We start from the raw sequence: 13,149 nt of genomic DNA on the forward strand, positions 1-13,149 counted from the left end.
ACATCTGCTGGCCAAAGGTTTGGAGGAAAATTGTTTTCACCTCAATTGTTTCTGTAATTTTTTGCAATTAGGGAAAAACGTGACAAATTGGTTCAGACAATCAAATGTTACACTTGAATCTCATTTTAGGTTTTGGGGATTATAACCTCAAGTCTCATCACTAAGCAGTCATTTGTGGTCTTATGACGGTAAGAACAAAAAAGCCGAGATGTGGCAGAGCAGCACAGCACGAAAAAGCATAAAATGCACTTCTCTTGCAGGAAATTTAGGCAGTGGGCTTAATGCTCAATTTAGCTGCTCACGTTAGTCAACAACTGGCAAGTTGCCTTTCCGCGACGTCACTTGTTATCATAATTGGAGAATTGTATTGATGTGGGATTTAAGGTTAACATTTTCAAACATGAGTGCTTCCAGAGTGTTTTATTGTTTATTTTTTTGGCAGAAGAGCAATGTGGTGAAAAACAAACAAGTAAAAAGTCCGCCTTGGCATTCAGCGAATGAGCCAGAGCTTCGGGCTGGCCTGGTCGCTCGAGAGCGCCTCATTGTCAGCTGTGAGTGTACACATGTCGGTGAGAGAATGCGAAAGATTGAACGGATGGGAAAAAAAGTCAGACGTGACAGCCAGTGTGTGGACAGGATTTTCGTACTTTAGAGTGCCCCGTTGTCACGGTATGGAAAATACCCACTGTGACCTATGGGGGATATATAAGCTACTGGAGGCCTTAAGCAGATACAGTATAAACGTGGCAATGGGTAGGCAGAAGAAAGATGCTAGAGAAAATAGGATCCGATTTCAAATGTTGTGGAGAGGGTGGTTGATTGACAGCTGACAACCGAGCGGGGATTGGTTTCAACATATTCAACAAACATGCTCATAGCATTTGATAGTGGAAAGAAGAGCTTGATTTCCCACGATTTAAAAACCTCATGGTTTTTTTTTTAATCATTCTAATTATTCAAATCTAGAATATATTTTCCCTTTACAGAATCTTTAATAATTACAGCGGTTATCTTCTTTTTACACTTTTATAACAGACGTTAAAATTTGACTGAAAGCATTGGATGTACAGTTAATGGATTATATTATACAGTGGCGTCTGGAACTAATTATTTCTGTTGGCATTATTTCCTGCGGGGAAAGTTGTTTTGAAATCCAAACAAACTGGAGGTTGAGCAGCTTTCCGGGATGGAGTGTCGTCAACCTTGAAGCTTCAGCTATATTGAAGCCGTGTAGTTATTGAACAGCACATACACACAATTCAGAGATACACTGTGAAGCACCTGGGGAGGAATTGGTAAGGTTTAATGCCTCGCTCAAGGGAACATTACTCACTCTGAAGCTTCCACATCTTTTGGCTGTTGGGAATTTAGGATGATAAAAAAATAAAGACAGTAAAAATGTGATTTTTTTAAATTGTATTTATTTTGCCAGGTTCTGCCAAATGTAAAATGTGCTATACTGACGTCATGGCCATTCCAAGTACCACGCCACGCTTCAGTATTCATTTTATATTGTACTACGATTGAAAAAGTACCGTAATATATTGGTCTACAAAACAAAGAGAGGGCTTTTGGAAAAGAAGCATGTGTCATGTGTGCAATTTCAAAACTTTTATCTTGAAAACCCCACAAAGATTTATAGTTCTACAAATTCTGTGAATCTCTTTTCACTTACAGTAATTGGAATGTCGACATGGCCCCGACACAAAGTAGACATTCGGAATTCATCTAAAAAAGCATTTATGGTCCAGCATCAGAGAGAAAAAAAAAAACACATCAAAACATTTTAACGACTTCTCAAGATCGATCCAAGGCCGAATATGTGACGTTTAAAGGCTCCGAGCCCCGAGTGCATTTAGGAAAATACAACCTTGACTGTGTTGCAAAAATCCAAGCAGGGTGTTGACGGCCTGTCTCAGTCCAACATTTGATTAACCCGTCGAACACTCAACCTCGTTGACGAGATGAGCTCTTCGTGTAAGTCAAGGGCGTTTGGAAGATGAAGTGCAGTAGAGAGAAGAGATTCTGAGAGAGCTCAGAAGAGCCTGGATAGCTCAGTCGGTAGAGCATCAGACTTTTAATCTGAGGGTCCAGGGTTCAAGTCCCTGTTCAGGCGTAGCCTTTTCTAGCCAGGAGTGATTCAGGCATTTGTCATCCATAGTTGGGTATTGCGCTTCAAAGCCAAATTGTGAGCAGGGCACAGTACACACGAGATGACATCTTTTCCAAATAATAATTAGCCTTTCGCTGATTTTACAAAACAAGAGTCGGCAGCAACTCGCGTTTCTTTTTCGGTCCTGCGTGGACTGTCACTGTTGGGTTTTCAATCGTAGGTCCATTTACATGTCAATCAGAATATCAGCACCGCATCATTGGTCACGTTGCCACTCAGTGTGTGTCAATCGCTACATGAAGCGGCAAGTATTATTCACAATGCAAATATTTTCTTGAAATCGCTGAGTTGGTCGCTCTGGTTACTGAAATCAGGCCATTTTGGAATACGTACTTTCAGCATGCTGGAAAAACGGTCCAATTCTTGAATGTAGCCTATTTATGATTTACAACACTGATTGTTTTGTAATGATGCACAACATCAAGGTTAGACTAGATTCTGTAGCTCAAAAACCAAACCGGAAACATGGTTCCCTCCCATGATGGAAACTCATTAAAAAAAATGTTTTAAAAGATATGTACAGTGTTCCCTTCTTAACATGTCTAGGACACAAGAAATGTGACTGAAAAAGTCATTGACAAAGTAATGGTCAATTATTGATCATGAACCATTTTAAATATTTTACCCTGAGAATCTGTGACCCTGTTTTGGATCGAGCGCTAAGTTTAAGAAAGGCTGCGTTACCCTGCCACAAAATGTATTCTTTATCATCATTCATAATGCCTTTGCACACCAAGACTAGAGTGTCATGCTGACTTTTCCTGCCTTATTGTTGACATGTATTGTTTTTTTTGTTTGGGTTTTTTTTTTGGTTTTTTTTTTTTTTTGGTCATGATACTAAAGTTCAGACTTTAATCCAACACATGTAAAATGTAAAAGCAGCGGAATCATAGATGGCAACTTCTGAAATGTCAAATTCTTTGTATTGGTATTCCTCCAAAATAATATTAGGCGGTACGGGCTATTAAATACAATTTTCCCTATTAGTAAAACAAAATACAATTTCAGAAGATAAATGCACTCAGGGTTGCTTTATTTGTGCATTTTGAAAGTTGACAATTCCCGTCATGTCTACGCTACTTGTCATCAGCCCCTCTATGCCATTTCGCATGAAGCTAGCAGACATCCGTTGTTTAATTTCTGGCTTTTCCTGGTGTGACAAAAGTGACCCAAAAAAAATAAAAAAATCAGCTTAAACCAAGCGTGGTTTTCCCTCTTATTTGGAAAGTTCTTTGCGATCTGTTGAACTGCACAAAGCCATTCTTATTCCACTTCTAACAAGACGCCCATCAAAGCATCGCTGTACTTCTGAAGTACTGATGCAGCCTGCATCCCTACGGCAGATGCAGGCGGTTATGTTTAATCTAATAATAATCATAATACAATACATTTTTTTATTTATATAGTGCTTTCGCAACAGCCGAGGTGCATGTGATCGGGGGATGCCGTGTAAAACGCTGCGGCTTCTGTGACAGGTCTGATGTGGCAATTTTGCTGCATCTCTTCATACAAGAAGCCATTGAAACACATGGCGTGCTATAAAAGCGGATGACTTTCCCTGATTAATTCCTCCTTGATGCATTTCATATTTTGTCATTTATTCCGCACAACACGTTTATGATTATTTTACCTTTGGGCAAGTTCAACTGGGCAGGAGATGTAAACTACTTAAATGTGTCTTTTTCATGGCGACAGACTTATTTCCTCAAGCACAGTCAAAACACTCAAATATTGTGTTATGCTAAGCAGTACTGTTTTCCCAACAAGCTGTGCTTCATGAGCAAGCCAGCAGAACAAGGTCTGGACAGGGTCTCTCTGTCAGGGACCAACGAGGCCCTGCTCTGGCTTGCTGTCACCAGGTCGCTGTGGGCCCCTGAAAATTCAGCCGGTCCCCTTTGACACAACAAACAAAATATGAAGCCAGACTGGATGAAAAATGGCAAGTTTCACGCGCCTTTCGATTTGTCACTCGTTCTGTTTCTGCATCCTTCTTCAACAGGTTACATGTCGCTCCAGTTGCTGACGAAATAATCAACAAGAAAAATATATAACCACCCAGACGAAAAATACGTCTTTCTGCATTTCAAATACGCCCTTCGGCGCATTTGTCAAGAAATTCAAACCATATGAGGTTAAAAAAAAAAAGGTGGACATCATTAATTCTGTAAATGGCCCAATCACTTTCACACTTCTCATAATCAGTGCGAAATGTCCTTTCCTCAGAAAGGCCACTTGGCTCTAATTTGATAGAGATGTTTGAGTTCGGCGAAAGGAAATTTGGTTATGCTTTACATTAACTACAACCTGATGTGTGCACAGGGGAAGAATTAAGGGCACCGAGTTCAATTTCAAGACGAAGTAAGGGAATGAATTCTCCAGTCGGAGTGCATATTTGAATTTTCAACAGCACATCAAGGGAATGAGTGGCTGGGGTGCAAAGGCGCACGGGGTTAAAGCAAGCGAAAACATGCACAGCAATTCAAACCTGCAGCTCCCCGCAGCCCGGGTCTTTGACAGCACAGGTTCAAGGTGGGATCATGACAATCCCCGAGGCGGGAAACATGGGCCACATACACACGATATCTGTGCGCAAGCTCAAGCTCCTCGACTGAACATGAAACAATAACACGAAGTAAGCGTACACCTCAATAGTTGTCACTTTGCTGCTGTCTTCCTCTGCATGTAAAGTAACACAAACAGCTATTACAACAGCCTTTGCTGACACTAATAATGTTCAGGCTTATTCCATAAATAATGTCTCAATGTTCGTCTATCTACGCCAGCAACGTATAGAGACAGGCAGACCAATTAAATGCTCTTCCACAAGACGTCTGAAGGTACATAATTAACCTGCGTGTGCACTTATGGAAACATTTTTGTTTGATTGCGTGCCAGTGGATTTTTTTTCCAATGCAAAAATATGCACTTTGGCGAAAGAAAAGTTGGCAAGCACCGCTTTAAAGGATATTTGTTTATGACTGACGGAGCAAAACTGTCGACTGAACCGTGACTGATTTCATAGATTTGGGCCACAATTAGGAGAGGAGGGTTTCACCTTGAACACATGTAACAACCATCACGAAAAAAAATGGAAGGGAAATGCAGATCACATTCCACGTGCAGCTGGATAATCAACAAGCTGCTTCGAAATATGGTAAAAATTAGGTCCGCGTTCAGCACATAGGCATAGTTATCGACATAAGGAACATTTTCAATTCTTGAGACAGTCGTAATGAAGTGGTTTAGAAGGATGGAAGAAAAGGGTCTCTGCTTTGATCCCCCCCCCACCCACCCAAGTTACTCTTCAACAAGATATTCACGTGCACCCGCGTTTAAAGCCAATTCTATTTAAAGTGCTGAAGAACATAATGTTGTTGTTGCTGCAATGTGTTATTTTGGCATTGTCTTGTGTCTCGTGATTTTGGGTGAGTTTGAAAGTCCCTCAAAAGTAAAGCAGAAGTCGTGCAAGACAATAAAAATCGAATATTATTACTTGCACGTGACATAATACACAATGTATGACATTAGCCTATGGAGCACAGTTGTTTGACACAATGAAAAAAATGAGACACCATCAAGTTTATAATCCTGCAAGTGTCACTCGTTCAATTCCCTCCACATTAAAGACAAAAATAAAATAAAATCAAGTTATCCCTGTTACCATCAATTGCGTGTTTGCAGTGATGGATTTAAAACGGAGAACACATTTCAGGTAGAGTTTAACCATGACAATCAAAGAAACATTATAGTCTTATGAAAGTGCTGCTGTTATGTCCCCTCATACAAAGTAAATGCAATTAAGGCTAACAGTCACTCACAGTTTCTCTTTAACTGTGACCTGATTTTAGAGGAGTATGCATATATGCAATGTCATCCGTAGCCCAAATGTAAGGAGTGCTGAATAAATAACAGCATCATCAAGCTTAAAGCTTTTATATGAGGCGTTTGATTGCTATAAATAATTCAAGGGGACACACTGGATAATGGTGAAAGCCTACATAATCATTTATCAACACTCACAGCGGCATGCGCTGGACACAAGTGGTTATTGATAGCGTGTCACATAAACATAATGACAGTGGGGAGTAATCAAATGATTGGAGCGTGTAGTTGTGTGCGTGTGTGTTTTTAAACCCCGTCAGCACAAGCTCGCGCAAAGTCAGACTAGACAATATCAAATGTCGACTTTCTTGCAAAATGACGTAATGATGTGGGCGAATGTAAGGCAAGGACGAGCACGACCGCTTTGCTTGAAGTCGTTGTGAGAATAAAACACGAACAATCAATCGAGGAGATCTGCTTGATGTGGTGGGCTGCCTGCGCAGCGCGCAGCGTACACCAGCTCCCGCTGCCTATCCCGAGATGGGACAGGCGTGACAATGAAAGCCCCGGCATGACGAGAAAACCATCCGAAGGAATACAACCGGTGTTATCCGATGTAATGATCAACACAGTGTGCAATTATCTAGACTTTGATATTCAATCGAGCGTGCGATAAATTCTGTGGACTTCAAACTTAACGGTCAACACCCAAGTGACATGTCACTGCGGCCAGTACAGGAAGAGCATCGTGACACTTACTCGCCAGTGAAAAAAAAATAGCAAACAAAGCGTGTCACTTGAACGACAAGGCACGCTGTTGCATTCAACAGGAGCGAGGATGGCGTAAAATAGGCGTCCGGCAAAGCTACAAGGGGACACATGCGGCGTCCCCCTGCGAGGCTTTTCAACTTACCAAACAAGTGTCGAAAACGCGAAGCAGCCTCTCAGAAGAAACCACGTTGGACTGAGAAAAGATTACAATACGATCTATTTAGAGAAGCATAACGTCACCCCCGGGGTGACGTCACGTGGGATTCCTGAAGTTCTAAATCATTGCGGTCCGCTTGGAGGCGGCGCGAGCTGGGCGGAGTTTGCAAGTGCACACACCAAGAGGATGGACCGACCGGGCGGTGGACTTGCACGGGGCCGGAGTGGGTGTGGCGCAAAGATGGAGCCCCGGCCGGGACGGCCAATTAAGTAGACTGCAAATTGTGGCACTGGAACTGGACTTAACATGTATTACGTTCTATAAAACGAGTAAAAATGACATTTCGCGATTTCAGGTGCTGTCATCGCACCTTAAATATATGAACTCTTAAACTGCTGGGTCAAAAGTAACTCCAATTGGGTGATATAGCTAACCCAGCATTGGGTCAAGATTACGAGCATTCATTTCCATCCATCCATTTTCCGATCCGCTTATCCTCACAAGGGTCGCGGAGGGTGCTGGAGACACCCTGAACCGGTTGCCAGCCAATCGCAGGTCCCACAGAGACGAACAACCATCCGTGCTCACACTCACACTCACACCTAGGGACAATTTCGAGTGTTCAATCAGCCTGCCATGCATGTTTTTGGAATGTGGGAGGAAACCGGAGTACCCGGAGAAAACCCACGCAGACCTGGGGAGAACATGCAAACTCCACACAGGGAGGCCACAGCTGGAATTGAACCCGGTACCTCTGCACTGTGAGGTCGATGCACTGTGAGGTCAAACCCTAATCACTGGGCCGCCCGCATTCATTTTCTAAATCGTTTATTCTCACGAGGGTCACAGGCATGCTGGTGCGGTGCACCCTGAACCAATCGCAGGGCACACATAGACCCCAACAGCCATTCGCGCTCACAATCACACGCAGGGACACTTTAGAGTGTTCCATTAATCTGCCATGCATGTTTTGGAATGTGGGAGGAAACCGGAGTACCCGGACAAAACCCACGCAGGCACAGAGGAGAACATGCAAACTCCACACACGAAGGAAATTGTCGGTAGGTTTTTGTCTGTACGTGCTATCCGATTGACTGTCCAGGGTGCACATCACCACTTGCTCAGTCATCTGAGATAGACTTCAGCTCACCTGTAGCTCTATTGAGGACTACAATGCTACAGAAAATGGATAGATGAATTGGGACGTTTAAGGAAAATAAAGTATGAATGAATCAATTAATTGTAACAGTGGAAGTGCTCTTAGTGTTCTCAACTCCTGTTTTAATGCGAGTGCTTTATTAAGCAGAACACTGCTGCGTGCAGGAGCCGTGGCATAGTGGAAGTCTCATTGCATGCGCTGTTGCTCCACTTCCATATTTTGGTCTGCAGCAGCCTCAGACCTGCAACCCCCTGCTGTCCTCAAGTGTTCCGAAAAGTCTTTATGGATTAAACAGCGACCCATCCAAAAGTTTTTACGGCCTATGATAGGAGTGCATTTAAGTTACAATCTACGCTAATGCACCCAATTGGGCTAATTATTGAGCTCCAACTGTTTGTACCACTGCCAAAAAGCTCCACGTTTGCTCCCAATCTGTCCAAGCCAAGTTTCAAGGGTACAAAAAGCAAAAGCGGTAGATCTGAACGGTGTAAAGTCTGAACCGCTATTGTGTATGACATAAGCAGAGATCTTATCAAATCTTGCAAGATCGCAGCGCGCTTTAAAGGATTCATTCTGGGTGTGTTTTGCTTTTTCATTGGCTTCATGTGGCTTTTGTGCAATACTTTATTCAGCAAGCTGAACCTATGTCTGGCAAGACTTGAGCAGATCTCACAAGACTTCAGCTCTGATCCAAAATATGGAAATTGGTATGGCTGCTGGCAAAATGCCAGGCCACTTTCAATCATTGTCGAGATGCTCTTGATTAGGCACCGATCCCCAAATCACTGAGTTTCTTTCCTTTTCTGGATTCCTCCGCCTTGTGGCTCAGATTGTTCATGTGTAGGTTCCATGTGTTGATGGAAAAAATATGGGGTTAATTAAGTTTTCCCCCGAGGTGAAAAATGAAGACGAGATACACACAAACCAATTTTGACATCTTAACAGATTTGTTCTAAATGAAGGGAAAATAGCCGCGTGTGCTAACTGCTCTCGTGTTGTGCGGTGTACTCGAGCACACCGCACACATATAAACCAAAAAATAAAAGGAGAAGGAGGAGTAGTGGGAGAAGAAATAGACGAAGCTAGACTAACTGTTAGCTTGTCTGGTAACTATATTGCAATAGAGATATCCACAAAGCAGGCCTTTGCTGATTGTGCAGGTGTGTAATTAAAATAAGACATTTGCAAACATCGGCTTTTTCGTTGGAATATAATGATCAACATTTGCCCCTATTATTTTTCTTCTTGTTGACCAAACCTGTAATTGAAGCATAATCAATGTATGCTTTGGCATTTTCAGAACTGTCTGTTTGAAATAATGTCCTGTTTCAGAATAAACGTATCAGATTTAAAAAATTAATTATTAAATCTGACTCCTCGATTAATCGACCAAATAATCGACTGATTAATTGTGAAGAACAATCATTCGTAGCAGTTCAAGTATTGTCTTGGGGAGGAGTCGTCCGCGTCGAATGTATACAGCTGAACTTCACGGTGTCATCATTCGATCGAAAACTAGTTGTAACTAAATCAACGGTGCTTCACTTTCCAATCAGCAACAATCAATTCCACACCACTCATTTAATTCCTCATCCATTCTCACTCCCGACTCATGCGACGCTTATTTTGGAGACGATGATTGATCGAGCAGTCGTATAAATGTGTGACAAAACATGATGACAAATACTCTCGCAGATATTTGATCTTTTCCATCCCTGCTTTCCCTTCACATCAACAACAGTTGTTCCACTGCATTAATGTGCGCCTTTTTCAGCGCATAAGAAGAGATTTAAAGGACTTCTGAGAACAAGCCATTTATTTGGTCGCTCCGTTTGACCTGCTGGTGCCAACTGGCTGTGATTTCTGGGGGCTACAGACACTGCTAGTGAAGCCACAGCCCGGCTCCTGGGATTAATGACTCCTCACACGTTGAGAGATGTTTACCACTTGCCTGCGACCACTCCGCTAAGAGCACTGTCGCTGAAACAATAACGCAGTCTGAAAAGCACTCATAACTCAGAGCTCCTTCGCCTGTGTCTTTTAACCAGAGCCTTAATCAACGTTTATGACATCCTTTTGTCTCTTTATTGCCAATATATTACCCAACCAGTCCAAGCATTATGTTCTCAGAGAAGCAGACTATTAAGGCTGGAAAGCACAGATGCAGTTTGGGTCAGTGACCCACACTAAAGCCGATTTGATCTATATTATACTAAACCTTTTATGATTATGCCTTTGTGCAACACTTATGAGGAAGTTCACCTTGGAAGCTATTGAAAGTCTTGCATGGATGGCAAAAGGTGCGGGAGGCTATATAGGCATGAAAAATCTAAAGTAGCTCTTCCTAGATAATTGGATATTTTTTGCTCTGCTTCGATCAGCGCAGCGGATGGAAAAATGTCAGCGTTGCATGCCTGCTACGATGCAAAATGCCATTCTCTGTATCATGCCACAGCAAGACACAAACGGTATGAAGGCAAGCGTATTACCCAATGTGACATGCCCTTTATTTTCCTTGATTTATTTACATTCATACTTTCTTTTGTTTCTTGATTCAGTAAAAATGGTATTCAACCTCAATACACGGAATGCCTCACGTGCTGTAACGACTCGCCTTCGGGTATCATTTATTTACAGTACAGTATTGATGGTTTGTATGGTTGTGACGTGATAGTGGTGATTAAGTCGGCAAAGTGCCCACTGAAGGCCCAGGTACCAAATGTACACAACCAACAATGCTGCACTATACCCACAAAACAACCACAAATCTCCATGACATGTCTGTCAAGCATTTTCATAGGTGCGTAATTTTACTTTGCATTAGTCTTCTTTTAGAATTGTTAACTTCTCTTAATAACATAATACCTGTTAGGAATGTTATTCTTTAAAACATCGCCTGTACGGTTAAGATAGGCGCATGCCGCTGCCTTTCATGTGGACTGTGTGGGTTGGATTCTCAGCCAAACGATTCCCATCATTCTTATAAACTGTGCCAAACAAATCATCCGACTGAGTTGCTGTGGTGCTAAAAGTCCTAACAACAACATTACTATTTCGCAAGGTGTCAAAATTAGAACATACTGGAAATCAGCCATTGTTATGGATTGGATTGTGTTCAGTTTAGAAGTTTCCACTGTACGTGCAGCGCGAATATTCCCCTCCAGTAAGACTAATCCATCCATCCATCCATTTTCCGAACCGCTTGATCCTCACTAGGGTCGCGGGGGGTGCTGGAGCCTATCCCAGCCGTCTTCGGGCAGTAGGCGGGGACACCCTGAATCAGTTGCCAGCCAATCGCAGGGCACACAGAGACGAACAACCATTCACGCCCACACTCGCACCTAGGGACAATTTAGAGCGTCCAATCAGCCTGCCATGCATGTTTTTGGAATGTGGGAGGAAACCGGAGCACCCGGAGAAAACCCACGCAGGCCCGGGGAGAACATGCAAACTCCACACAGGGAGACCGGAGCTGGAATTGAACCCGGTACCTCTGCACTGTGAAGCCGATGTGCTAACCACTGGACTACCGGGCCGCCCAGTAAGACTAATATGAGATGAAATTATGTATATTGGTGAAACACAGTAGTGCGGCCTGTGACTACGTATCCCTCGAGAGTTGCTCGAAACAAAGACTTTTGTATCAAAAAGCTTGTAAAATGGCCACAAGCAGATTAACAGTTGAGTCTATACACACATAGTCTATACACACACACGCTGACCCTAATTCAACAAAATGTGCGGGCTGGGAAGCTCCCATAGATAACCCAAGTGACATTCCAGCTCCCAAACAGTCAAGCCCGTAACATTTACATTAGGTGGCTGGAGAATAGGGTTGCCTGTCTGATGCTTCTGTGGATTGAGGGCGTAGAATAATGTCTGTGTGCTTACCATCGATCCAATCCTGAGGACTCTGTTGACATCTGAATCGAGGCTGCTGTTTGTGTTCTGTCAAATGAAGGAGTGTGGAACCACACCGAAAAGGAAAAAACAAGTGAAGTAGCGAGGAGGAAAAAAAGTTGTGAGGTTATTCGTAACATTATGGGCAAAACTAGCGGTCATATTATGAGTCGGAAGTTGCAACATTATGGGAAATAGGTTGTAATAGAACAAGTATATAAACCTTTTTTTTGTGGTCTATATTTACAAGCTCCCTAATGGCCCTCTTGGTGAAATATTTATATTTCTTTCTTGTGATTAACACGTTTATATGATGATGTTGCTTGAATGGGACTCTAATAAATTAGAAATTCGATTCGTGACATTTACATCATTCAATAAGTCAGTATTTTCCTTCTTTGTGTCCAAACAAATATTGTGATATACTGTCTGTGATTTATCACTAGCTGCAATAATTTGATTGCAACAAAATGGCAGTTAGGCACACTATTGTTATCTTCGGCCTTGTGAGAATATATTACATTGAGTGATTCCCTGATCACTACCCATAATTGAAACGCATGACAAAATATAACAGAGCAAATTATTTCTCGATGGCAAGGACTATGAAGTAAAATGTGGCTCCTGCCTGTTTAAATAAACAGCTCGGTAAATTTTGATTGCTAACAAAGACACATAAATCCATTATATCATCCACGTTAACGATCAAAGCTAAAACACAATGATTAGCTGTATTTCTAATTAGTGGCCTCGATAAATAAAGGATAACAAAAGCGCAAAAAGCCGTCACTGGATGTACCCATCCACCCATATTCTATTGTGCTTGTCCTCATCAGGGACGCGGGTCAGCTGGATCCCAGGTGTTTTGGGAATGCGCGTGTGTCTGTGCGTGTGTGCGTGTGTGTTTGTGATGAGGGACTTGGGGGACTTCAGAACTGTGAGGCAGATGTGCTAACCAGTAGTGATGCCTGGTATGTACACAATGTATTAAAAATGGAGACGGCATTTTTGTCATCACTCAGTAGTGGTCCCGAAAGATGACAAAACACACCACCTCTTCTGCATGCCGTCTTTGTCAAAACCGAAATTGCAGCAAAATGTTTTACCATCACATCAGTTCCACACCAGGATGAATTAAATTTAACAAACACTGCCCCACTGTGGCAG

The 13,149-nt window shown here is 42.5% G+C and overlaps 1 non-coding gene across 1 annotated transcript; it reads left to right on the forward strand.

The window, feature by feature from the left end:
- Positions 1-2,043: 2,043 nt before the first annotated feature.
- trnak-uuu (transfer RNA lysine (anticodon UUU)) lies at positions 2,044-2,116 on the forward strand. Its single transcript has one exon. It is a non-coding gene; the product is annotated as a tRNA-Lys (tRNA).
- Positions 2,117-13,149: the final 11,033 nt, after the last annotated feature.

Source organism: Hippocampus guttulatus, chromosome 6 (assembly GCF_054856545.1).
Source record: "Hippocampus guttulatus isolate MCC_2025c chromosome 6, RoL_Hgut_1.0, whole genome shotgun sequence".
In the NCBI taxonomy this organism is placed as follows: domain Eukaryota; kingdom Metazoa; phylum Chordata; class Actinopteri; order Syngnathiformes; family Syngnathidae; genus Hippocampus; species Hippocampus guttulatus.